Source organism: Bacillus rossius, chromosome 1, assembly GCF_032445375.1.
Source record: "Bacillus rossius redtenbacheri isolate Brsri chromosome 1, Brsri_v3, whole genome shotgun sequence".
Classification (NCBI taxonomy): Eukaryota; Metazoa; Arthropoda; class Insecta; order Phasmatodea; family Bacillidae; genus Bacillus; species Bacillus rossius.
This window is the reverse complement of record NC_086330.1, coordinates 242,165,630-242,192,980: the sequence shown is the minus strand read 5'-3', so window position 1 is coordinate 242,192,980 and position 27,351 is coordinate 242,165,630.

The following is a 27,351-nucleotide window of genomic DNA, read 5'->3' as shown; positions in this document are numbered from 1 at the left end:
AAAATATTGAGAGACAAATTTACAAAAGGACATACAAATTCAAAAAAGGGAAACTTATATCTATGCCGTAAATTATTAAAATATAATAAATACTGTTTCCCAACTACTACAATAATATATTAAAAATAATATCTGGCTTACTTTATACAAGCTTCTTTCAAACTATCAAAATGTAGCGGAAAAAATGGGTGCGTGTTCTTATGTACAGTATTAGAAGTTATGCTTACTTGGCGTAATAAAAACCTAACTTAAAATTTGCATGAAAATAATTAATAGACATAAAATAATAAAATTACTAAAGTGATATTATTAATATTGTTGGTAAAGTATAAAATCAATCAAAATTTAAAATTTACAATAAATACTCAATATTCAGCATTAATATATATTGTATAAAATTATTTACCTATTTAATTTCCACAAACAAACGACATAAATTTTATTTTATAATAAAAATCAATAAATATGCTGAATAATAATTCTAACTTAATAATTTTATTATTTTACTAAATAATAACGTAATAATTTTTAATTTATAATTTAAATAAATTATTCGTACCTAAAAAACCTCAATTTTATAAATATGCTTGAAAATAATCATGATAATTATACATACACAAATTCTATCACTAATATTCTAAGTAAAAAAAAGTTCTTAATCACATGGACTAGTATTTAATATCAATAACGAATGTGTATGATTTCAAAGTACTTAAATTGTAATTATATACGTAACCTTTTTCCATCCTGTCAATTTTTGTTGCATTTTGCGCGCGCATCATAAAAATTCATTCTCATATATTTTTTTTAAAACGCGCCTAAAAACTATAACTTAACATTACTTATATAAAAACACTTAAGAATACATTTGAAAAAGTTTATAAATAACATTTCTATCACTATTATTAACATTAAATGAATGTTTTTAATTATATGGATTAGATTTCAAAATCAATCACTAAAGTATAAGATTTAAAGGCACACATAAAATTTTTATTGGTATGTAGCCTTTTTTGGTTCCTTAACATATTCGTTGCATGATGCGCGTACATCGTAAAAATTCAATCTCATCATTTTTTCATAACGCGCCTCAAGTAGCATAACTTAAAAAAAGAGACCAGTAAACATTTGTTTCTGTCAATTTTAATTTATTTTAATGGCTTATCGGAAGTTTATATTTTTTATTACAAACTGTTACAGGCACTTTTCTAGTTAAATGTACCTACGAGTAACTAGGTTTGTAATGAATAAACGTTATTCACACTTCATTTGTTATGTTGACTAAGTCAGGTTTCCTATTAAGTGTGGAAAGTTTCTAAAATCATCCTTTAAAAATCTGTTAGAAATCACCGGTTATGGGTCATGGGATACTAATGGTAATCATCAAATACCTATATAAAATAGTAAATTTTGGGAAACAGGTCAATAATAACTCAAGTGAAGGTTGTTTAGATTAGCTAAATTTAGAGTATGTAAAGTATTAAGTAAAGTCAAGTAAATTAACAGTACCTTGGTCAAAAATTATTATACTCTAAAATATTTTTTTTTGCAGCCTAATTGACTTACAGAACCTTTGTTAGTGTCATTCTTATTTCACAGAAGCCGCTACTCTAGATTCTCAGACCTAATCGTATTAATCAGGGAGAATATTTCATAACTTTAAAATTGCCATAATTATTTAATTAAAATGCTTGGTTATCATTCTAGAAAACATAATGGAGTATTCGTAAAGTCTACCAAAAAAATTTAATTTATGAAGACAATTTTTGAACAAATATTTTTAAAACCTACTCCAATAGTTACCTTTTTCTTTACAGAATAATTGTGGAACTAAAATGTTATCTTGAAAACATTAATAATATTTTGAAACTGGTTTCTGAGTTATACTTTTTTTGTAATGTAATATATAAATATCCTGCTGATGCACATTTGTTACTACAGATTTTTTCCCCGCCATTAATTTATTTCAAGATTTCTACTAGAACGTTTGGTAGAGCAAGCACAGAAGGAATACCCATCTACCTACATTATTTAATCCTTATTTCAAATATTTAAACAAGCACAAATGCTGCGTTCCACTCACACTCTAGGAAGAAGAAATCTTAATTAATGCAATTAAGAAAGCCATAATTTAAAAATACACTTAAATGATATAATAACAGATCTATCTACCAAAAACAAAAACCAATATATTTGAAATATTTAGTGAAGTCCCATTACATTCCAAAATACCACAATCAGTTTAACTTCTCAGATTAGAATTTGAAATCGACACAAAAGGAAGGTTGGAAAATGTTGATTCGCTTCTTATTAGAACTAAATGAGGTAAGTACGCAAAATAATTAGCATCAGCATGTAGAAACAATAACACGCTGTTTGCTGAAGGAGGCATTGAAATATTACAGGGTCCTGGGTGAGGAGCGATGAGGGAGTCAATGAGCGGCAACCCTGACGTCACGGCGGCCACCTTGAACTCAAAATCCCTCAAAATCCCTCAAAAATTACTCAAAATTCCTAGAAATTTTCCTATTTCGAAGGAAAAATCCCGTTTTTTTGGGAAAATATCCCGTTTCATTTCCGAAAAAAAAAAAAATTCTGAAAGCCCGAAATTCCTCGGAGAGGGGCAAAACTTCTCAGAAGCTCCATCAGAGTTCATGACCTTGATCTTGGTCATAAATGTGACATTCTTTAATTTTTGACCAAAAATATCGAAAATATTCCAAAAAATATAAAAAAAAGCTTACTTCAAACGTTTAGTTACTCCATTTATTCCGGAACTCGGTCGATTTCCAGCAAGAGTAATCATGTAATTTAAGAATAAAAAAATTCTAAATTTAAATTTAAATTAAGTTTTAATAAATATTTCGTCACACATGCCATAAATGATTCTAGAAACGTTGCAATTTTCGTTACGCCCACCATCTTGAAAACAGTAATTTTTATGCTAGAAAATAGGGACATATTTTAAAATCATCGAAAAATTTAATTAAAGTCTTTTAATAATAACATCCACCATCTTGAATTAAGACGTCACTGTTGCAATTTTAGTTACGGTAGCCTTCATGGATTCTAGAAAGGTAGGACTTTCCATTACGCCCGCCATCTTGGATGTGTATGACATCATCGTTTCACTTTTCGTTACGGCCACCATCTTGGAATCTAGAAAGTTGCAATTTTCGCTACGCCACCATCTTGAATATCCTTAATGGTTATCCGATTTGTAGGGGAAAATTTTTAAAATTAATAAAAAATAATTTGTGATTAAAGTTTTAATAAAAACGTACTTGCGACACGGAGTCCTCGGTTCGAACCCGATGAGGGCAAAAAATAGTATATGATCCTCCCTCCAGGGAAGCCCCCAGCAGGCTGAACTTTCACAACTAATGCCTAGACAGATATTATGCTAGTCAGTATTATTTCATGACAACCGTCTTGTTTTCGCCTGCTGACAGCCGCCATATTGGATCCGACATATTGTTAACGTCTACTAGAGTGTTTTACCAACATATTAGTATAAATTTTTACCCGCTATCGTTTTGGAATCAATTATTACTGTGGAGTCCACCATCTTGAAATTGGAGCGCTATCTTGCAATTCTATATTTATTCAACTCGAAAATCGGAAAAATTCCATAAATCATCAAAAAAATAAATTTTAAAAATGATTGTTTCAATCATTAAATTTTTATGTCTCTAAATCTGATTTCCAACTAATACTGATTTCTAGTAATTTATCTATAATTTTTTGACTGTCCTTCCAATTGGTCTTATTTTTCGTTGGTTGTGCTTCCAATTGTGCTTCCTTTACGTTGATTGAGCTTACTCTTTGTCGAATGTGATTATAATTGTGCTTCTTTTTTGATTGTGCTTCTTTTTCGTTGATTGTGCATCCAATTGTGATTCCTTTTTGTTGATTGTTATTCCAATTGTGATTCCTTTTCTTTAAGTGTGCTTCATTTCATTGATTCTGCTTCCCATTGTGCTTCTTTTATATTGTTCTTCCTTCTCGATATTTGTGCTTCCAAATTTTGTTCCTTTTCATTAATTGTGGATTGTTATGTCTGTACTCAGGACATAATTGGAATTTTGGTTCGGTGATGCCTGGTATAAACGTCTGACACTGGAAATGGCCTGTTAATTTTTTTTTCATGTGTTATTGAAAAATATTTCTTGGTTTGGAGACGTTCGGTGTTACCGCGTAACATGGAACAATACCATGTTGGAACGTATTTCAAGTATTTAAAAATTAGCATTTCATGTTAGGCACAGTGGTAACATATTTATTTTGTCGGACAGGTATTTTGTATACAGCCGTTTTTGGTAGACAGAATGATTAATAAACTCCATTAAGGTAATGGGAAAAATAATTTAAAATTTATTTTAAAATTTAGTTACTCTTATCACTGGCCGAGAATAAAACCATGGACGGAAATCTATCTATTCAATCTAAAATTAATAGTATTTTTTTTGATGATTTGAAATTATTTTCCGATTTTCATCAACGGCTACTGGAGGCTGGTAGACTAGGAACCTCAATTTCTTTCAGGACTCTTCAAATTGTTATTGAAATTACTATTTTTTACATAACATGACATTTTTTCCATCGATAAAGTATCTAACTAAGTACAGGAAACCATTTAATCAATCAGTATAATATTTGAAAATTTTTAAAAAATAAATTTTGGAAATTTTCCTGAATTTAAAGTTAAATTATTACGAATTTATAAGACTGCGGTCGAATTTAAAGATTGCAGGTGCCACAGAAATAATTGATGACTGCACATTAGCAGGTAACGATTAAACTAATATGGAGGCAGTGCATTCTAGCAGACGAAAACGAGGTGGTGGCCTCCAGCAGACGAAAAATAGATGGCGTTCTCCAGCAGATGAAAACAATATGGCGAGCATTTCCTCATACAAGCTGGTGATATATTTGCCTTGGCATTGGTGGTGGGAGGTCAGTCTATCATTGGCTTCTGAGTAGGAAGGATCCATTGCCATTTTTTTTCTCTCTCAGAGTTAGAACCGAGGATTCAATGACATAAGTGTTTTTTTTTAAATTAAAATATCATCGAAATTAGATTTAAGTAATTTTTTTAAATGATTTTTTTCCTGAATTTATATCTAAATAATTACTGATTTTTAATGTGGGGAATGTGACATATTTTTTAAGTGGCGGAAATTTTGATTAAAATTTCATTTATTAATTTTTTTATTAATTTTAAAATTATCCCTGATTTTATGTTATAAAAATATGGATTTTCAAGATGGTGGCCGTAACAAAAAGTGCAACGGTGATGACATAATTCAAAATGGGGGCCATGACTTCACTATGATCGAGGTAATGACCTTTGTGGCTTAGTGCGTCTTGCTTATAGGTATTTATGCCGCTTTGGGGAATTTTCAAGCTTTTGACATTTTTGAGGTTCAATACGGGAAATGTTCCCCCCAAATCGAATTTTGTCCTTTGGAATAAGGAAAATAATATTTTGGAGGTTTTTGGCGAGTATTTTTTCCTAAAACTGGACATTTAGACGAATTTTGGGAAAATTTGGAGGATTTTTGAAGGTCAAAATCAATTTTCAATGTCAAGATAATCCAAGATGGCCGCGGTGACGTCATAATCCAATATGGTGGTCGGCTCCTGGTTCCTCAACCAGAACCCAGTCTCCGGACATACTATTATATACTAATCTTGAGGGATTGATAACAGTCACTAGTTACTGAAACCATCAAACACCTTTGCAGAAATTCATCACTTTCTTTGTATTTTACCATAAATATGTAATATAATTGCCAGCACTTTTCTTCTAGGCTACTTTCACAAAACGTTTCTTGACTACAGGTTTCCACAACAATTTTTGTAACTTTTAAAATGTTGTTTTTACAGTGAATATTAGTTCTTCTGTGGCTTACTGAGATGCGACTCAGCACAGTTGCAGGGATGCGTTATGAAGCCGCTAGACGCAGCGTCAGGCACGGACGGCGCGCGAAGCGAGGTCCCGGACAGGATGGTTCCAGCTCAGACTCCGACATTGCGAGCACGGTTTGCAGTACTTTTTTAGTTAGGAACTACTTATATTCTAGAACGTGTCTCATACTTCGTAGTTTGTTTGTAAAACGGTGTTTCAAATAACCGAGTACTTTACGAGTCTAATTTTTTTTTAAACCGTATTTAATCCTTGGGTGGAGAAGAGAGAAAAGTTTGACGATAAAAAATGGTTTTATTTCGCCTTGCGGCTGAGAGTTTGCGTGCGCAGCCTGGCCCTAATCCCCACCACGGAGGCCAGACACCTGCGCCGCCGGCGGAAGCCTGGCCTGTCCAGGCCAGAGCTGGACTGCCGCCTCGCTCGACCAGGGCGCTTAGCTGCTTCTGCTACGAGGAGCCCTTCGTATCAGCTCAGGCACACGGAAACAAACAGAGTTACATTTCCGGTGATAAAATGCCTTTTTTGTAGTTGTAACATTAAAAAAACAAGAGCAATGAAGAAAACAATTAAAAAATAAATTCGATATTTTAAAAATATAGACTTCCGTTCATCTTCCAAAGTGTGACTAATTATAATACATAATTTGTGTTTAACTGCGCCTAACGAGAAATTATAAAAATTATTTCGGATGATTGTTTATTTTGCCCGGTCAGCACCCAGCCCAACCCACCCCAGGCGAGGAAGGCACGAGGCATTTAGCCGAGCAGCGCGCTCTTCGCTCGCGAGGACTGCGCCTTCAGGAGCGGCGGGTGGTTGTTGATGGAGATGTAATCCAGTTGCGCTAAGTGGGTCCGTGTAGTCCCGGACCTGCGGGGAGCGGAGCGCAGGACAGGCTCGCTCCTGGATCACACGGCAGTTCACCGCGAGTCAGCCGGCTCGCTTCCCGGCCAGCACGAGGGTGCGTCCAGGCCGGTCAGTGAACTGGCTCTGCAACGATCCCATTTGCGTGCTACGTGCGTCAGTCCTGTGGAAAAATAAACATTTATAAACTTTCAGAAATATTTAGGTAACATTAAAGTAACACATTTAATTGAAAGTACACTCGTGTAGCAAACAATAAGTGAAAGATTTCAGTGGTATCTTGAACAACCAATGTTTGATAAGAATTTCGTACCTTGATTGCTGCCTGTTTAACTGGAGGAACAATGAAGTTACAGTATAGCAGAAACAGTTTTAAAATAGTTTCTTAGGTAAAGTTCAGTAGAACTTAAACTAGTACCAAAACACTATACCTTGGGAATTATTCCTTCAGGCGGTAGCAAGCTGGCTGGGCAGAGAGAACAGCAGCTTTGGAAATGTCTTCTGAAATTCTTCGGATCAGAATATAACGAGCTGTAGGCCCGCGCCTACTTTGTCCAAGAAAACCTCCCTTGCCATTTCCGTAGTCTGTTGAGAGACCTCTCCCTTTGTGAAGAGCGGGATTACAACCTGATTCCTCCCTCAGGAATCTCCGATGTCAGATAGTAAGATACATTCTGGCTAGGATTTACTAGTAGTTTTGCTAAACTTTCTACGTGTGGTTTTTCAGTAATATCTGAAATATCAAAACATTGGGCAAATGATTTTTTTTCTCGATAATTTTCTGTATATTGACACACGCACTATCATTTCATTCAGCGTTTCTTAATTAAAAAAAAGTTGTCATCTTTGTTACGTAGTTACAAGAAAGTTCAATGAACGCATCTGCTGGATTGGCTACTGATGCTCACAGACCAACAATCATCAGTTGATCGTCAAACCCAGGTGCAAATCAATTTAATAAACTTGAACACACAAGAGTAATTGTCATCAGCAGTTGAATAACTTGGCATTTCTGAGTATACAGTTCATCTTAAAAAAATATAAAAATATATAATTTTACTGTACTCAATACAAGTGTAAATAGGTTAGTACAACAGAAGCAGTTTAATAGTTTAGTAGTAAGGCCTATCATAAAATAAGTAAACCAAGAGGATATTATATATAATCTAAAACTATCATTAAAAGTTTATTTTAACGAGATAAAGCTTGCCAATATTTATAAATCTTACCTTTATCTGACGATAAGAATTCTTGTGAGTTGAATTGGAAACGTAAACATGAAATAATTGTGATCTAATCATAACAGCTTGCTCACATTTTAATTTTATTTTTTAAAATTAAACATAGCATTATGTATATATATTGTATATATATAAGTGCCAAGATTTTTGTTTCAGAGAATTCATAGGTGGCAGTAGTTTAAAACTTGGTTATAAATTATTAACAAGTAGAAATTCCTAATTTTTATTTGTAAATAAATTATGAATAGAAAACAGACGAACGTTCACAGACGTACCCTTATTGAGACGTCCTCTTGCCACGTGATACAGACAGCGCTGCCCACATGCCACTGTTCTCCACTCTTGAAAGCTCCCCCTCCTCGCCGCGAGTGAACGTGCATCAGTGATCGTGGACGCAACAGCCGGTCCTCCGTGCCAGGCGAAGGCACGCCACCAGCTCGCTCTCTCGCACATCTCATACATGCATTCCGAGAAGTACAAGTGTAACTCTAGTAAGTTTAAATTCTTTTACTGGAAAAGGAAAATAAAAAAAATAAAATACCTTATCTCCTATATCTTTATTAAAATTTAATATTGCCCGGTAAAAATTGTGCAAAATTAATTACACGAGCGATATTTCTTAATCCTGATTTAAAAACCTTCACAGTGTTTTCCACGGAAAGTCACAATTGAGTTAATAAAATTTGAGCTTGCTGGGTGTGTAGAAACCTTTCAAAATTTATTTATTTTCATATTGTTTCTTAACCTAATTAATAAAATTACTACAGTAAAAAAATTATTCGTTAAATATAAAATAGTTAGTGACATAAATTACACAGAGGATGAAATCATAGTCGCATAACTATTGTGATCTTCAAACAATATAAAATAGTTGTAAAGGATTCTCAACAGGCAAGTTCACCTAATTAAAATTTGAATCATTACGAGTTAAGTTTACAAACATCAATTTATTATATTTTAACAAAATCTATGGTAGTCGTGGAAAGTTTATCCTGTTTGGTTTTCTATGTCAAGTCTTTATCGTCGTATCCAGTGCTAGCTTGTTATAGATAACCTGCAATGATTGATGGTATGTAAAATATACTGCTGTATGTACACGCTGTAATTCTTTCAAATTTCAACTGGGAAGCCTGGTATCTTCCTCTCGCCAGGTTCTTTGGACATCGCAGACCAGAGAGACTCGGTGATCCTTCTCAATGATGCGAAGACTAGACAACGCCTCGGGTTTTTGATCATAGAATCGCCACAAAACAAGGAAAACCAAACTGGACTACAACTTGAACTTCGTTGGCTAAAAATATGCATGAACGCTAATTTACCCCTTAACGCGGACGGGTTCCATATCACGCTGTAGAGTGTTTTAAATGCATTCTGTTATATTGCTATGCATTGATACGTATATATACTATATATTTATATGTATATATATAGAGTATATATATGTAGAGTATATTCACACTGTTAGGCTACGTAACTTAAAATACTTCAAAAACGTTTACGGATTTTGGCATTGAGCTGAGTTACATACTTGTTCCAGATATAAAAGTAAGTGCCACCGCATCAAGTCAAATAGGCCCACATTGCTCGCTGCCTTGAGCGTATAGACGACTGTGCACTGAATGTGCGTTCCTGTGTCATCCTACGATATTTGTTTGTATCTACCAAAATTAAAATACACTTAGGAAGGAGAGCTTCTTAAATTTCAAAGTGCTTATTTATGGGCACTTTTATAAAGTTATAATTTCATTAAATATTGACGTAAATTATAATTCTCCATTGCTTTCTCTTATGGACCTTACGGTAAACCGAATATTATGAAATTATGAAGCAATATCCCGAAGGTGGTCGTAGCACATCATACTTTTTTAAATTACCTTCCTTTTAGATTTTTAATTTAAATCTTTATTTTATGTAAAAAAAAGGGGGGGGGGGTTATTTGTAAAGTCGGTTTACGGACGATAATTTTACGTGATAACGTCATTAAAAAACATTGATGAAAAATTGCATACTTTTTAATTTTCAAATATTATTTACAGTTTTTGCAAATTTAATTTAAATACTTTTTTTAAAATATAATCACGAACAATTGGTTTAAAAGCCCGCCTTAACCTGTTTGATATTGTAGAAGATTTTCTCGCACGGTGGTTGGCCGGTTCTTACCCGCTCGGCTCAGGCGGAACGTGACAATTTTTCGTGCGTGCAGCTGGCATTCATCGATTTATAAGACGTTATCACGTCAATAAATATTTTAAAATTATAAATTAAATTAAATACTCGTCAAGTTAATAATGCAAAATATTTTCATAAATAAAAATATATTACAAACATTTTGGAAAAATTATGTGAATATATATATATATACATAATACACACACACAGAGAGAATATACACAAGCATCGTTCAGCAATTAAATGTTGGTTTCCATTGCCAATAAAGCTGGATTTTGTTGCAGTACTAGGTTACGTACAGGTACAAAAAGTACTATGTCAAAAACTGCTCACTAACTCTTCACCAAACTTTTAACTTCTCCACAAAACACTTTGTCATTGCGGAGGTGATTTAATTTTTTCTTTAGAGTCTATTGAAATGTTTTTTTTTATAAAGTTCGGAAACATGACAATGAAAACAGTCACCTGTGACGAGTTGGGACGGTTACGTGGTTTGTTTTGTTGAGCTGGTGATTTGGTCTCTCTCTTTATTCTTTTTGCATATGCCACAGTTAGTTTCAAGTTTTCAAATTGATAACTAGGAAGCCAACGACATCGTACAATAAATGTTTGAGTAGATTGGAAAGTTTAAAGCCCTAGTGGTTTTCAAGGCAAAGGAAATGTTCTTTGTCCTTAACCTACATACAAACTAATTTTATTTATTATTTTTTTAATTTCGACGTTACTTTGACGAAGTTTATTCTTTCTGTTCAGAGTTTGAAGTTATGGCGAGTGCGTTTGGAATAAAAAAAAGTTTGTAAGGAAACTTATTTTTCACTGTGCAACTTTGAAAATTGAAAGTAGATTTTTTTCTTATCTATTTAAGTGTTATCTTTCTTTTAACTAGTGACCTTTAAAATACGGTAATTGATATTTAGCTCTTTGGAAATTTATATAAGCCCAGTTAAAAGAAAAGTTCGATATGGGGGAAAATGCTAATCAAATTATACGTATTTACGTAAGGAATTCATAACTGAAATCGTTTGTAGCAACAAAACCCACTTTAATTTTTCTTACACTTGGACGTTCTTAACTTTATTTGTAAAATATTTTAAGTGTGAAACATTTTGCGTTAATTGGCTGGGTATATTATTTCTTAATTAAGCTCAAGAAATAAGTTGTTGAGATTTTACCATATGTTTCAGAAACATTGTGTATCACAGACAATATTTTAAAAGTAATTTTTCGTGGTATTTCACTATGATACGAAACAAGGAACTCCATGATGACGAGTGCCTTTGTTTCATGCGGTTTGGACATGGTAAGGGGGCGATTGTGAAATCCGCGCAAGAAAAGCGTATCTGGTAGTTCGCGCACGAGACAGCTCTCTAACATCGAGTGCTAGCAGCTGAAAACCAGCGCAGGACATCGAGTCCCTTCGACCAGCATAGCGCTATGCAAGAGTGGCGTACGGGATGTCTTGTGAGATCCTTGCTGTTTTATGCTTCTACGAGTATTCCGATTTAAAGGTTAAAACCCCACTCAGTTTAACATGCCATCTTCCTCGCGCTCTACACACGGTCCGCACGCCGAGAGAGATGTGTCGACTAAACGCAGGAAGCGCTCACTAGGAGCCGGATTGAATCCTGACGCCTTCCTGTCCATGCCTCGTCCAGACCGCGGCCATTCCTTCCAAGGATCCTTTACTTGGTTGTCTGTCCTTTCTGAATGTCATCGGCCCCGACGAGAAGTTGAACCAAACATCAGTTCGCCCCACACGCGTTTCATTGACACGGAATCCATGGGTTCAAGACCCTTGCTCAGTCCAGAAACTATTGGTTTTAAAATTATTATCATAGTACAGGATATCCATATAAGAATGTCCCAGTTTCAATGGTACATTATAACAGTTTAGTTTAGACTATTTACAACAAACATATATCAATGGAAGGTAAACTATTTTCGTTTTTAAAACAAATAATTGCAATAATTGATATTGATATTGATATTGATAATTATTGATGATTATATTTATAATTAATCAATAATTGCACCTTTAGTTATATGGCACACATTCAACCTAAAGTACAATTATTCCCACACTTTGGTTAACACGTCAGGAGTAATGTAAGGAATAGCCTCTTAAATTCTGTATCTCAACTCTGGCAAATCATTAGGTAGTGGCGAACGTACACACGATAATTTATAAAGCCCCAGAGGAAAAACTCATACGACGAAATGTTAGGTGAATGTGGAAGTGAAAAAGAGCTCTGTCGTCTCGACCATTACGACCAATCCAACGGTCAACTGGCTTTAAAGCATGTAGCAACTGTAACTGGTATGAATCTTAAACGAAACGCGCGTTTAACTTACATTACAGATTCACTCTTAGCAAATTGCCGAACACAAAACCCTTTTCCCTCAGGAGTCGCCATTTTGCGTAGGTGGCTCTGCAAGATAGTAAAAAACAAAAACAAAGCAGTAGTCGCGCATGCGCTAATCTAAAACTGTCTGAGTTACTTTTTAATTGTGACCTTGAACCATTACTCTACATCACTTTTTGGTACACATCAGTCGGTACTATTAAAAAAAAAAAAATTGGGACATTCTTTTACGGACATACTGTATTTCAAATTCAGTTTTCTTACCACAACCGCAAATGTATTACATGCTTTTATCAGCAGAGGTAGCGGGCAGCCATCCGTGGCTGGGACAGCGGGCTCCGAACCACGAGGCCTGGTTGCTATGGCGGCAGTGCGGCTTGCAGCCTCCTGCAGGGTGTGTCTCAACCAGCAATCCGTCTTACAAGGGGAGGGCGTGACTTGGGGAATTATCTCAGGTATGAGACTCTGTGTATTAGTAGTATACCTTTAAGGTGTTCACCTCTTATAATAATAAAGCACAATAGCCAGCCAATTACGAGAAAAATGCCTTGAAAATTTAAGCACACTATATGACAGTAAGTTTCTCTGCAGCCAAAAAGGCAGGGGCCTGGATGGTAATGTCTTTGCTTCCCGCTCAGACGTTTCGATTCTCACTGACGGACACTTAAGATTTTTAACTATAACAACTTTTTTATATATTCTACTGTTAACAAATAATATTAATTGAAATAATTTTTCATTTAATAAAAAAATATTAAAAAATATTTATTAGATAGATATTAACTATTATTTAAATTAAATAATAATAATGTATTCTCTCAAATATAAAATAAAAATTGGCGTAATAATAGTTATGAATAAGTCTAATAATAGTAAAATATATAATTAATTATTAATTTCTAAAATTTATTGAAATATTTGGTTTCACAAACAAGAACCTGGAATGATGATTATCATAAAAACATTCGAAACAAGTATTTTTCGTATCTTGCACATTAAGTTAAATATCATTGTTTACATACACAACGTTGATGAAATAGTTATGTTAGAAAACAAACTTCATTCATTCAAGAGTAAACTGGCACGTCTGTTCACAGTTGGCAAAGAAAAAAGTAAGATAAAACTGTAGAAAAATTATAAAAAATAGTGGGGTAAGAAAAAAAGTAACCCCATTATACTTTTCAGCAGAAACCATAGAAACTGATAGAAACCAACCGCAAACATTCACGTCAGGTCGAAACAAGTTTCAATCGAATATTTTGTAAATGTTTAAATGGAATATTTTAATGACACGAATCATGAAATTTTTATTTGTAACCATTATTATTCTTAAAATTATTTTATATTTTAAGTTTGAATTAATTATGTAATTAAAATATCAAGCAATATGTAATCAAGGAAAATAGTTTAAAAAATAGATTACATTTATACTTATTTAAATTAATAATAATTGTAAACTGTAATATAAAAATAAGTATTAAAAATGGAACCACCAGTGGGAATCGAAACCCTAGATTCTGGGTGGCAAGTATGTAAGTATGTTAGGCCCCTGCGCCCTTCGATAGAAAGAAACGTAACAGTATATAAACTGTGCTTAAATTTTGAAAGGTTTTTTTAACGGAATTGGCTGGCCAGTAAGCTTTGTAATTGTAAGGGAGGAACACCCTAATGGTACGCCGAGTCACATCCCCAAGTGAATTTCGCAAGGGATGTCCTCCCCTTGCGAGTCTAGAACTGAGGTTATAACCTGTGAACTAGGTTCTTCTGACCGGGACTACACCGCTAGAATGAGGCGGGACTGTTGGTGGCAGCGAGCGAGAAGTGTTGTTTGTAGTTGTTATTGCAGCAAGACCTGATGTGATGTCACAACCTGGACTCGGGACTGTTGCTTGTTGGTACAATACCTCTGGAAGGCGTGCGATTACAACCTAAAAACAAATAACTTTGAAATGCACAAGAAAGAAGTTTTTAATCTACGTAATTCAACGTTATGTTTCTGGCTTGTAATCGTGTTTAACTTTTAAAAGTGATAAGTTTTTGTGGTTGGGTGCTCCCGAGACGCGGGCCACACATCCTCGAGCCAGGCCTGGTCTGGCCGGCCTGGTGGGCGGATCTCGGCTCGACGCGCTTCTCCCCGGGTTATCCCCCCTCCCCCACTTGTGCCGGTAAGCCCGCCGCACTCTGCTGAGTGCCCTGCCGGGGGATAGGGGGGCGCGTCCACTCTGCAGGATCAGCCGCGGCCGCAAGGAAGGACGAGGCACCAGCGGATGTCGCGAGCGGCGAAGGAGACAAGCATTGCACTTGCTTGCTTTCCCTCCGCGCTGGCCTTGGATTCACCATTTCTCTTCGGTTCAAATGCAGTTTTGATACCTGCTTACAACCCAAACATACTGACAAGAACAACTGCGTCTTCAATGCTTCGCAAACATTTACGTAGTTGATTTTACAAAAACTCAGTTTTTATTTAATTTAAACAAACCTTCAGTACTTAAATTTTAGTAAATAGTTCAATCTAATTTTTTTTACATACATAGCTGCTGTGGTGTGCAGGGATCAAAACATTAAGCACAACATCGTGTCAGGGAAGTCACATCCAGGAACTCTCGAAAAATATATTATCATTATTTTTCCTTAATAGAAGCATGAATATTGCCTTTTGCCTTTATAAATTATATTAAAGCCAATAATCTAAATTAATTGGCCCTTGTTTTGTATATGATAAGCCTCGTAATATATAGTAAAAGGTTTTATTACTTTTTAAATTATAAAAATTTTAAATTTTTAACTAGCGATATAAAATATAATTTTAATATAAATTTATTGTACAAAAAAATTAAATTGCAATTGATATTTTCAATGATAAAAGTAAATAAATGTATCTAACAAGTTACAGTTACTTTGAGCAAATTATGAAAATTATATTTAATCTGAAATAGGACTCTGGCTATAAGACAAACTTGCATTGTTCATAAAAAAAAATATTTTACAAAAATATATAAACCAGCCTTAATTTTAAACTACAGGTATATAATTATGTTTTTTTTTTTTTTAATTTGCAGACAAAATTCTTGTTACAACTTTGTAATACACATAGGCTACAAGTAGTTTTTCTTTCAGTAATAATTCCGGGAGGCTTCGCAACTCCGGACTCTGATCTAAGCTTTCTCTGCCCCCATCTGAACCGTCAACCCTTCCCAAAAGATATAGTTTATGCCATAAAAACTTATAACTGAGAGTATTATAGGTATGACGGTCCTGCAGCTGGTTAGTGATTGAGTAGCCGAGAAGCCAGCAGCCAGCAACCATCTTGGACATCAGTGCTGCTATCTTGGATTACCTTTAACCTTGACATTGACCCCGGTGGCTATCTTTGATAACCTTTACCTCTGATGCTATTTCGGATACCACCATATTGGATTGTGATGTCACAACTGCCATTTTGGTTTTTAGAACATTCCACCATTTTGCATGACATCATTTTGAATTACGTCACAACCACTATTTTATTTGATAGAACTTTCCACCATTTTGGAATTCACTAGTTAGTTTTCTAGAACTTTCGAACATTTTGGATTCTACCATTTGGAATTATAACTTCACGCCCGCCATATAGATGGTCCGTAATTATTTTCTAAAAAGTTCAGAAGTTAAAACTTAAAGTTTATTTAGCCTTCTTCTGTACCTAATGTTTCAAAAATATTTCATGCAGCAATGCTTATATTAGAAGAAAGTAAATAAGCTGTCACTGAAACTTTTGATGTTATGGTTGACCTCAGAGAAAAACTTGTTAACAGAAATAATGACAAATTTGTGGGTACAGAGGCAAAATCATCGCTTAACAATCTTCTGCCCTACGAACAAACAATAGTTATTGACAATCTTCTTACTTTTTACCATGCCAGCCTTTCATATTTGGACAAGTCTTTTGATTTCAGTGAAGGAAATATTTTCAAACAACTACGTGTTGTGAATCTAACGCATAACCAACTAGAGTTTTCAATGTTTGAAGAAGTAGTCAGTTCCTTTAAATCTTTTGTTGCTTCGAAAATTTTAATTTGGATGATTTTTATGAAGAATTTTGCAAGTGTAAAGAAACTCTGACAGAAATTTCTAGTCTGTCATTTGATAGTGTAGAGAAGAAATTGTTATATATATATCAAAAATTGTTTTAAAAGTTTTAGATAATAATTATAATAATTACAAACAATTTGAATGGATTCGATTGTGTACTTACTAAAGGAGTAATATTTAATTTTTTTACTTTCAACCCTGGTTTTTTCCACACCTTTCAGTTATGCTTAGTCGTATGTAAAATTATTCCAGCAGAACGTTTTAGATCATATTTACACGCTTTACAAATATTTCGAATGGATTTAACAGTGTGTAAGGGATTTATGATATTTTTTTTTTGTTTTCAACCCCTTTTATTTTATCACCCCTTCCAGTAATGGTTGGTCATATAAAAATAATTTCGGATTAAAGTTATAGATAATATTTTAAGGTTTTAAAATAAAAAGAAATGGATTTAAAAGTGTAAAAATAACGGATTTCATGGATTTTTTTAAATTCCACGCATTTTTAAAAACCCTTGCAGCAATGCTTTGTATTATCAAAAATAGGTTCGGACAAAAGTTTTAGATAAACATTATAATAAATATAAAAATTATAATAAATTATCAAATTATATATATATATAAATATAACATTTATACAAATTCGGATACGAATGTGCCTACGGAAGGAGTTGTGATTTGTCCTTTGTCCTCTAACCCTTGTTTATACTACCCCTTGCAGTAATGGTTGGTCGTCTTAAAAATTATTTCAGACGAAAGTTATAGATAATAATTTTAGTTTTTACAATAAAACAGGACGGATTTAACAGTGTACATGATAAGAAAATTATGAATTTACGATTCGATAGGCAGGATACAATAGGATACGATTATTATGATACAATAGGTTACAATCAGCATGATACAATATGACACAACTTACAGAATACGATAGGCAGGATTCAATAGGATAGAATTGACAGGATATGATTGGTAGGATACGATCGACAGGATACAATAACAGTATCAATGGTATGTGGATTTATACTAGTTAGTGTGCCTTTAATCAGTAGTGGTTCGGTGGTTTCTTCTTAGGTTTTTAATACGTGCTATGCTAAGCTTAAGGTGCTGAGTTTAGTCATTATAATACTCTTTAGTCCAATATGATTGGTGTAAAGTCAAAACCTTTTATTGAAAATCGATGCTGTTTGATACACACTATACAGGTTTAGACCACTTTGTAGGTCTGGCAGTTCGAGACTATTATATGTTCGAAAGAGGTATTTAAGTAAGCATACGGCATATTTATTATATACTGAAGGTTCGAAGACTCTCTATATATATATGCTTGTCATTAGTTTTTATCTGCAAGTATTGCATACTTAGTGTTAGCAAAGATGAACTCGTGGTTCGGAGATGCTTGGTATATATACCTGACATTGGGTATGACTTGGTTGAATGCATACTAAATTTCGTAAAATAAAGCCACGTGGTAGGCACTTATTAGTCTTAAGTTGCACCGAATTCAATCTCCCTAATCGGCATAGTGATTTTATTCAGCCGGGGCAGTTATCTTGTATAGAAAAGTTTTAAAATATCGCTAAATAAATTGTATACTACAATACAGGGATAAATTGAAAGGTTAGACCTTGACAAAAAAAAGCGCAAACCTCAAGTAAGAATTGTAAAATTTTTTAAACAAACATAGTAAATTTTCCTAATATAGGATTAGAAAAGAATTTGGCCCTATTTTTCCAACGTTATGAAATGTGTACTTAAAATTCACCTGTGTTCAAAGGCCCAGCCGAAAGAGAATTGTATTGGTGAGCACAGAGGAGCCCTCGGCCTATCAAATTATTGTGACACTTACTGAAATTGAATTCGATACTCATCTACACGAAAAGCTTGGAACCGCCGTAAGCATCTCAATATACATTCTTCGTGGCCTAACACAGTAATACACCACCATTTCCATTAAAGTGTAAAGATAAAAATGCTTGTAGCTGCACACATCCGCGGGTGGAAGGAGTAGACGAACCACTTGCCCGTGGGGACACAGAGCGAGATGTGCTAGCAGTCAGCCAACACGCGCGGCACGGGGCTCTCCGGGGAACACGTGAGCTGTGCTGACGGCGTCCTGGGCGGCCCGACACGCTCCTGACAGCTCGTTACGTGGCGCTGACGGCCTGCCCTCCACTGCTGGCGGCAACTGACTCCGCGCCATTGTGCGCGCGGCCTGCGACTGGCGTCATTGTCTAGTCAGACCTCACGGCTCTCTGGGCTGAGGCGCTGGGGGAGGCACACCCCCTTCCCTGGGGGAGACGGCAACACGAGGTGTTTCCTTCTTGCTGGGAGACAGGCCACAGCCGGCGCGCCGATTGTGTCGAAGGATTACTTTGAAATTTTCATAAGCTACCTTTTGTGGCTAATATTCTATTCCTTCCTGTTTTAATTCAAGGTAATGTTGTTTACTGAATAAACTTGAATACATAATTTTTGAACTATAGTTACCAGAGATTAAGGAAAAATACATAGGGAGGATAATGAACGACTCCATACGAGGGGGTAGAAGCCACTCTATTCCTTCCTGAGTGTGACCCGACGCAATAACTCATTGTTAGGCTATTTTAAAACTGAATAAACTCTTAGCTCCTGAAGCGTAGATGCTGGAGCTAGTGTTTTGCAATGAAGGATTTGATAATTTCGCTATCTGCTCACAGTATTTTAAAGGCGACAGCGACGCCGCTCTATCCCTTCTGGAGTGAGTCCTGATGCACCAGATCGCAATTTACTGTCGTTATTTAACTTAGAATAATTATTATATAGAAACACCGTATTCCTTTACATAGTTTTAAGTACACGTGCTGACTGGCAGCCATTGGTAACGAATGCTGTCGCTCACCACCAGGGGCGCATGCGCCACTGGTCACAACCCAGACGCGCACAAACACCATTGCGGACCGCAAGGTACAAGCTCCCGACCGCAGCATGATTGTAACTCTCTGCCCCGACCAACCTTCTTCCTGAACCGTCCACCTTGTCCTGTACTGAACTTGCCAGGTTAATGCTTGCACTATTTAACCCCATATTCCCTGTGTCAATGCAGGTTTTACCTGGGCCCAAATTAACTAGTTATAATCAAGATATGATAGTGGAGTTAATCATGGCATCAATCGCTGCCATAGCTGGCCAATCCCCGAACAAAGCATGCATTCTACCCTTTCTGAATGGCTGACACTCAGCATGATTAGGCGTATAGGCTTCGTTCTGAGATGCAGTTAGTCTCTTCCCTAACCCAAAACCCTACCAAAAAAATACACTTAGTTTTAGTAAGGTTAAGAATAAAAGCCAAAAGAGAAGGGGGATTTCAGCGTACTGCACATACCAATATGGCGGCCTTTTGTTTACAAATGTATCAGCGGTACCTGTAATGGAGGTTAAATTGGAGAAAAATGTGAACTCATTTCATAACATTTTTTATTATGAAGATTCGTATTGGACTATATATATAGGTGTGTGTGTGTGTGTTTATTTTGATCTAATTTTCTTCCAAACAGAGAATACAGTCGTTAATAAAACCAGGCTATAACAGCAGATACAAAAATAAACAAACGTCTGCCATAATGGTACGTAAAAATCAGAAAAAAAGAGGGAAATGAACGGTTTTATGTCTGACGGCTCCATCTGTTATAACTCGCTTTCCATAGTCCATTTAAGATTTAAAGTTTTAAAAAATTTAACCATGGTATTCTTTTATTTTACATGGATCTGACTATATTTAGGCAAACAATTTTTAAAGTCTCCATAGTAACACGAACGTTTTGCTATTTCTACATTTCAGTGATAAGTAAGGATTATCAAAATTATATTGCCTATGTTAAGTCCTCAGTATTTTATAAATTACTGTAAATTTTAACACAAAGTACTAAAGGATAGTTTTACTATAATAATTTTGGCCCACCCTTCCTTTTGTATGTTTCATAATGTTGACCAAAGTGACTATAAACGGGTTTGTGTTGCTACACGTGGGTCCACAATCTTTGTGACACATTTCCGTTCATCGACTTCCGTTCCATTTTTACAAAATTACTCCCATCATAGGCCATATACCGAGAGCTAAAATGTTTACACAACAAAAATCCAAATCAAATGTAAAATGTGATACACATAATTGTACGCACTCAAGCGAGTACTCGTAGTACAGGGGCGTGCAGGGAGGCACTAAATTTGATATTCCACTTAGAAAAGTTGTCCCCGATTAAAGTCCCGTAGAGTCGCGTTACCAACGCGAAGACTGCACGCTAGTTAGGTGCATGCCACGTAAAGTCTGCAAGGCGAGTGCTGCGCGTATTAAGAGACATGCGCGTAGAAAGGCAACACTTTTAAGAAACCATCCGAGCATGCGCCTGTGGGGGTCCTTCCGGGCAACTCTGGGGAACCGAGATCATGATTCTATGCTGTTATGCATTGCAATTGTTTTAAGTCGTTTTCAACCTCGTGGCACCAGGCAACTGGATCTTCGTATAAACTATGCCAGATTATGAGATCCGAGACCTTCGTTCCTGTGTCAACAGTAGACAGACACTCAGAAGAAATAAGAGTGTTCGCTGTAACAAGTTCTGAAGTTTTTATTAAAACTCCCAAAATGATGTTTCAGAGTTCACGTTCAAGGTAGGTGAACTCGGTAAACTTAGTAAATCTACGAAGATCTGTGAATAGTTTGTAACCAGTGTTACAGTGAAAATAGCTGAGAGTGTCCGCCTGGCTGAGTCCGTGGCGCACTGCTCGGCCAGCTGTGAGCAGGACTCCTGCGAGCGGGGACTGGGCTCATCTCGGCGGTTAAGGAAAAATGATTAGCCGGGGTGATTGCATTAGTGCGGGCAGGGTCGCCCGTGTCTGCCCCTTCCAGGGACCGCTCGCCCGACTGCTCCCCGCCGCTCAGACTACACTCGTCCTCTCAGGCTCTGCACCGGCTCTCCCGTGCCGTTTCAGACCAGTGCTCAAGTTGTCGTTCGAATATGAGAGCTAACAAACGGGGTAGGCTATCACTCGAACGTATAGGTCTCAAATCAGTTCAGTAGTATATAAAAAACAGCTTCTGTCAGCTTGTGAACTTCTCCTTTGATAAGCAAGGATAGAGATCTAGTATAAGCCAGAATTTTTTGAAATTTGTTTTAATTTAATTTTGATTTTTTTTATAATTATTATTCAATTTTTTTCTGTGATTATTCTGATATTAAAGGAAAACTTGCGTTAGTTTTCTCCGTGTGCTCCTGATTATTCCTAGCTAGACATCTGATGGTTTTCTCCGAGTGCCTTTGATTCTATCTTGCTAGACATCTGAAGGTTTTCTCGGAGTGCTTCTGGTTATTTGTGAGAAATCGATCAATGCAAGAGATATTCTTTTTAATTAATGAGTCATGCCATTTTATTCAGAGTTGCAATTAATAAGTGAATTTCTGCTATTAAATAAGCACTTACATTATTTTGATCAGGTGGAATTCCAACTAAAATATAATTACATAATCCAATAATGAGTGATAAGACGGATGAGAAACACTTACATGAAGGACGAACTTCCTTCTCCTTAGTGTCTAGCGAAGCCTTCCTTCTTTTGCGATCGAAAGTGAGCATCCCGCAACCCACATAAAATAAATAAATAATTTTAGCCTCAACACAACGTTAGTCGACATTTGTTGTTAGGAATAGAGACTACTTGCAACAAGTTCTTTTGCATGAGATAACTTAACTCTCGCTGATGAAATATTAAAAAAATTATATTTAAGTAATGGCTACAATTTAAAACTCTCAGTTTGCATCTGGCATAAGTCTCAGTAACTAATATGGATCCTGATTCGTTGTCGGTCGCTATATCGAGACGACATCACTTTAGAGACTGCAGAAATGTGTTTACCTTGAGAAAAAATTCCAAACGACATGAGAGAAGCGAGTTTATTTTGGGTCTTGCCAAAAACCATTTAGTTGCAGTCAGTGTCAGAAATTATTTGAAGAAGATGTTTCTTGAATAGACATTGCAAGACCTGTAAAACTAAGGTGAATAAAGATAACGAAGACTGGGCTACACCATCGAGGAAGAGGAACGAAGGCGAAATATTAGACGACTTTAATGATTACGAAGAATGTAATAATGCTAATGCTAAAACTACTGCTTTAGATCACGCTAATAATTGAAAATTAAACCTAACGAATAAAGTAGCAACTTCATTAGAAATGAAAAGATTTATAGACCAATATCTAGTCATCTCCATGAAAATGGGAACAACGGAAAACGACCTGAAGCTGAAAAAAATGAAGACTGTAATGACACATCAGAAGCTGACATGATTGAGGACTGTGCTGAAACACTTATTACAGTCAAAATCGAAGACTGTGACCAAAAAGATGGAAACATCGTAACAAAATTAATTATCCTGATCAAGCTTATGATAATCACTGGCTTTATGACGAAAGTGATCTTGAGGTTGGTGTTAAACGGAAGACACCAGAGACCATAACATTTATTATAAACATGTAAGGAAGATAAACGTAGCAGAAGAGAATGATTACACCTCATGGGAAAATGCTAACATATTGGTTGACAAGCTAAGACTTCTACATACTTCGCTTTGTGCAGGAAACTATTCGTGCATCAAAGAAATATCCTTCATACTCAAAGAAACAAGGGGAGCTGGCTGCATACAATAATGACTTAAATTTAAAATTAAATATTCTATATAAAATTGAAGAAAAATAATATATTTTAATAAATGGATTATATTATTTCTTGAATTCTGATTTTTAAATAAAACTTCTAACTTAAATGTGTAAATATTATCACCATTGACAGACAAAATGTAGACTAATAAAGTCATACATGTAATCATGACAAGTTCGATAAAAAAGGTAATCAAAATCAGTTGGAACCAAATGTAGATGAAGCAGATGGAGCACTTCGAGAAATTGGAGCTCTTGGAGCCATTGGGACATTTGAGCTCTTGGAGCCATTGGGACATTGGAGCTCTTGGAGCCATTGGGACATTGGAGCTTTTGGAGCAATTGGAGCTTTGGAGCTGATGGAGCTATGGAGCTTTGCAGCTGTTGGAGCTTTGGATCTGTTGAAGCTATGGAGTAATTTGAGCTATGGAGCTGATAGGCTATGGAGCTTTGGAGCTGTTGGAGCATTTGGAGCTGTTGGAACATTTGAAGCTATGGAGCTATTGGAGCTTTGTAGCTGTTGGAGCTATGGACCAATTGGAGCTAAGGAGCTGATGGAGAATTTGGAGCTGTTGGAGCATTTGGGGCTGTTGGAACATTTGATGCTGTTGGAGCTTTGGAGCTTACGAACTGTTTGTCCATTTGGAGCTGTTGGAGCATTTGGAGCTTTTGGAGCTTAGGATATGTTGGAGCAATTGAAGCTATGGAGCTGTTGGAGCATTTGGAGCTTTTGGAGCATTTGATGCTGTTGGAGCTTTGGAGCTTAGGCGCTGTTGGACCATACTGAGATGTTGGAGCATTTGGCTCTATTGGAGCTTAAGAGCTGGTGGAGCAATTGAAGCTATGGAGCTGTTGGAGCTTTGTAGCTGTTGGAGCTATGGAGCAAGTGGAGCTATGGAGCTGATGGAGCTTTGGAGCTGTTGGAGCATTTGGAGCAGTTGGAGCATTTGGAGCTGTTAGAGCTTTGGATCTGTTGGAGCTTTGGAGCTTTGGATCTGTTGGAGCAATTGGAGCTGTTGGAGCTTTGGAGCACTTGGAGCTGTTGAAACTTTTGGAGCCAAAGACATTTGTACTTTCCCTGGTGATATCAGGTGGAATATTATAAATCAGCTTACAGATCACGTAGCAGAAAACTGTCCTTTAAAATATAACTAGTGGCTGGACTGTATATAAAGAAAGTCATATCCATTCGATGGCAAAGTGAAGCAGTGTACATTCAAGACATCGGCTGCAGTGATTTACAGTTCTGACGATGTGAAGCAAACTGTTAAACATGGTGTCAAGAAAATATGTCATGAAGAGAAGGACTATGTCAGTAAAGGTTCTGGTTGGTCTCTGTCTAGTATAAACTGATTTGAGCTTAGAATTAGTTATTTCACATCGATGCAGGACTAAATGTTAATAGAATTGCTAACTTTCCTAAGTGTTCCAGTGGTAGAATAAAAATTATGTTATAAATTGTATTTTGTAAACAACTTGTGGTATTTTATTTCTCGAACCTGTCACTTTTGTGGTATTTTTGATTAAATTATTTTTTTTTTGCTTCGCCTAGGGGTCGAACTAAGGACCTTAATCGATCTTATTAATCAGTTAATTAATAGGTAATTTTTTTGTTGACTTTTGGAATTTTCCCCTAATTTCTATGTAAGTTATTACGAATTTTCAAGATGGCGGACATAACGGTTTATAGGACGCTGATTGTCTAGGGAAATATGTTTCTTTTAGGATTTTCCACCATATTTAATTAAATTTATCATTTTTTACATTAAATTAAATTTTTTGCATCGTCCAGGGATCAAACCAAGGACAGGAACTGATCGAATCAATAAGTATATTTATTGCTTATTTATTTAATGAGTTTTGGAATTTTTTCCGAATTTCTAGCTAAATAATTACGAATTTCCAAGATGGCATACAAATTTAAAGATGGCGGGTGCCTCAATAATGTTAATGATTACTGTACTCAGGTGGGTAAAACTTAAACTAATATGTCATTAGTGCGCTCTAGTAGACGAAATCAAGATGGCTGCCTCCAGCAGACAAAAACAAGATAGCGGACATGAAGTCATAATAGCTGGTGATATATACCTTGGCATTAGTGGTAGGAGGTCAGTCTGCCAGCGGCTTCCATGGAGGAAGGATATATCGACATTTTTTTTATCCTCACCAGTTTCGAACGGAGAACTCCATGACGTAAGTGCATTTTCTTTCATTTTTGTATTAAATTTTGATTAGTTATTTTTTTTATAATTTTTAAAATTGTTCCCGGTTTTCAAGCATAAAAATTACTGGTTTTCAAGATGGCTGCTGTAACGATATGTGCAACGGTGTTTTTAAAGATTTTTTAATTAAAATTCTATTATTATTTTTAATAAATTTTTGAAATTATTTCACTAAAATCGGATAATAAATCAAGTTTTCCAAGATGGCAGCCGTAACCAAAAGTGCAACGGTGATGTCATAATTCAAAATGGCTGCAATATCATTCTAATTTTCGAGGTCATGATTTCGATGGCTTAGAGAGGCTAGCTCTTAGGACTTTTAAGCCGCTTTTAGTACTTTGTGTTCTTTCTAGGGCAAAAAGTTTTTGAGGTTCTTAGAATTCCTAATTTTTTAATTATCAAAATTTCAATTTTTCCCCCCAAAAAACTGGACATTTTGACAAATTTTGGACAATTTTCGGACAAATTTGTGCAAATTTGAAGGTCAAAGTTCAAGGTCAAAGTTCAAGGTCAATGTCATCCAAGATGGCCGCCGTGACGTCAAAATCCAAGATGGTGGTTCGGCACCAGCACCTCAACCCTGGACCCTGTGCCAGGACATACTAATATATACTATTCTCGAGATATATTCACTTCATTACATTTCAAGTTTCCGAATAATCACTCACGGCAATGTGTTGTGCTATTTCCGAGTGACAATTAGTTTCTAAATTAAATAATTTTTTTCCGAAAAATTGGAATTCCAGCCCACAGTGTGACGCGCTATCGGGGCGTGGCCATACTTGCGACACTACAAGGATACTGCGTACAGCTTTGCTTGTCTGTCTGGTAGTATGCGCCATGCTTGCAAGTCCGAGAGTAGCATTGTGGAAACAGCTTTAGATTACTCGTGTTTACAAAAATGGCTGTGTTTAATGACATCAATTCTTATTCAAACTTACTTAACAAACTTACGTGGTCGTGCACTCTTTCCACCATGTTTCGAGAGTTACAATGCGCCGGTGTAAGGTATGCATGTGCGACCCACACGAGAGCAGATGAAACCGCACAGACTGCGTGGACACAACCTATCATGCTCGCATGAAGCAGATAGTCTGTGCCTTTCGCGTATCCACGTTTTCACTATTGTAGCATCTAGGTTTACTATGGAGAAATCTTTACTATCTAATTTATATACTGTAACGCAAGCAATCATTATACAACAAATATCCATTGAATATAATATATAATAAATTATTGTGTTAAATAATATAAGATATTTCTAAAAATTTAACATTGGTTAGTAAATGTGTCCTAGTTTCTTCAAATAATTTGTTTGGTAGCTCAACTAATAGACACACTTTAGTCTAATTTAGCGACATAATTTTATTAAAAAATAAAATTACATGTTAAAAAATATTAAATACATAAAACGGCTTTTTTGCTGCTTTTACATTTATTCACTAAGCAGCTAATAACCCGCGGCTTCGCTCGTGCAATCTCAGGGTATCGCTGATATTGTACCCACGTAAGAAAACTATGTATTTAATTCCAAACATTTTTTCTAAAGAAAAACAAAATAATTCATTAGGCTATAGAAGAGTTCGTTCATAACAAAAACTTTTAAGAATGATATTTTCTAAAGTGGTTATGCGTAAGCCGTTTAAACGGTAATATAGATTTAGTATCGTATTTTATTTCCCGTTTTACTATGTTTGAGAATATATTTAACCTTGACGAATTCAAACCTCTTTTTCATTTCATCAAATAGCAATTAAAAAAAAGAGAAAAGCACCATTTAAAATTTATTAAGATTATGCC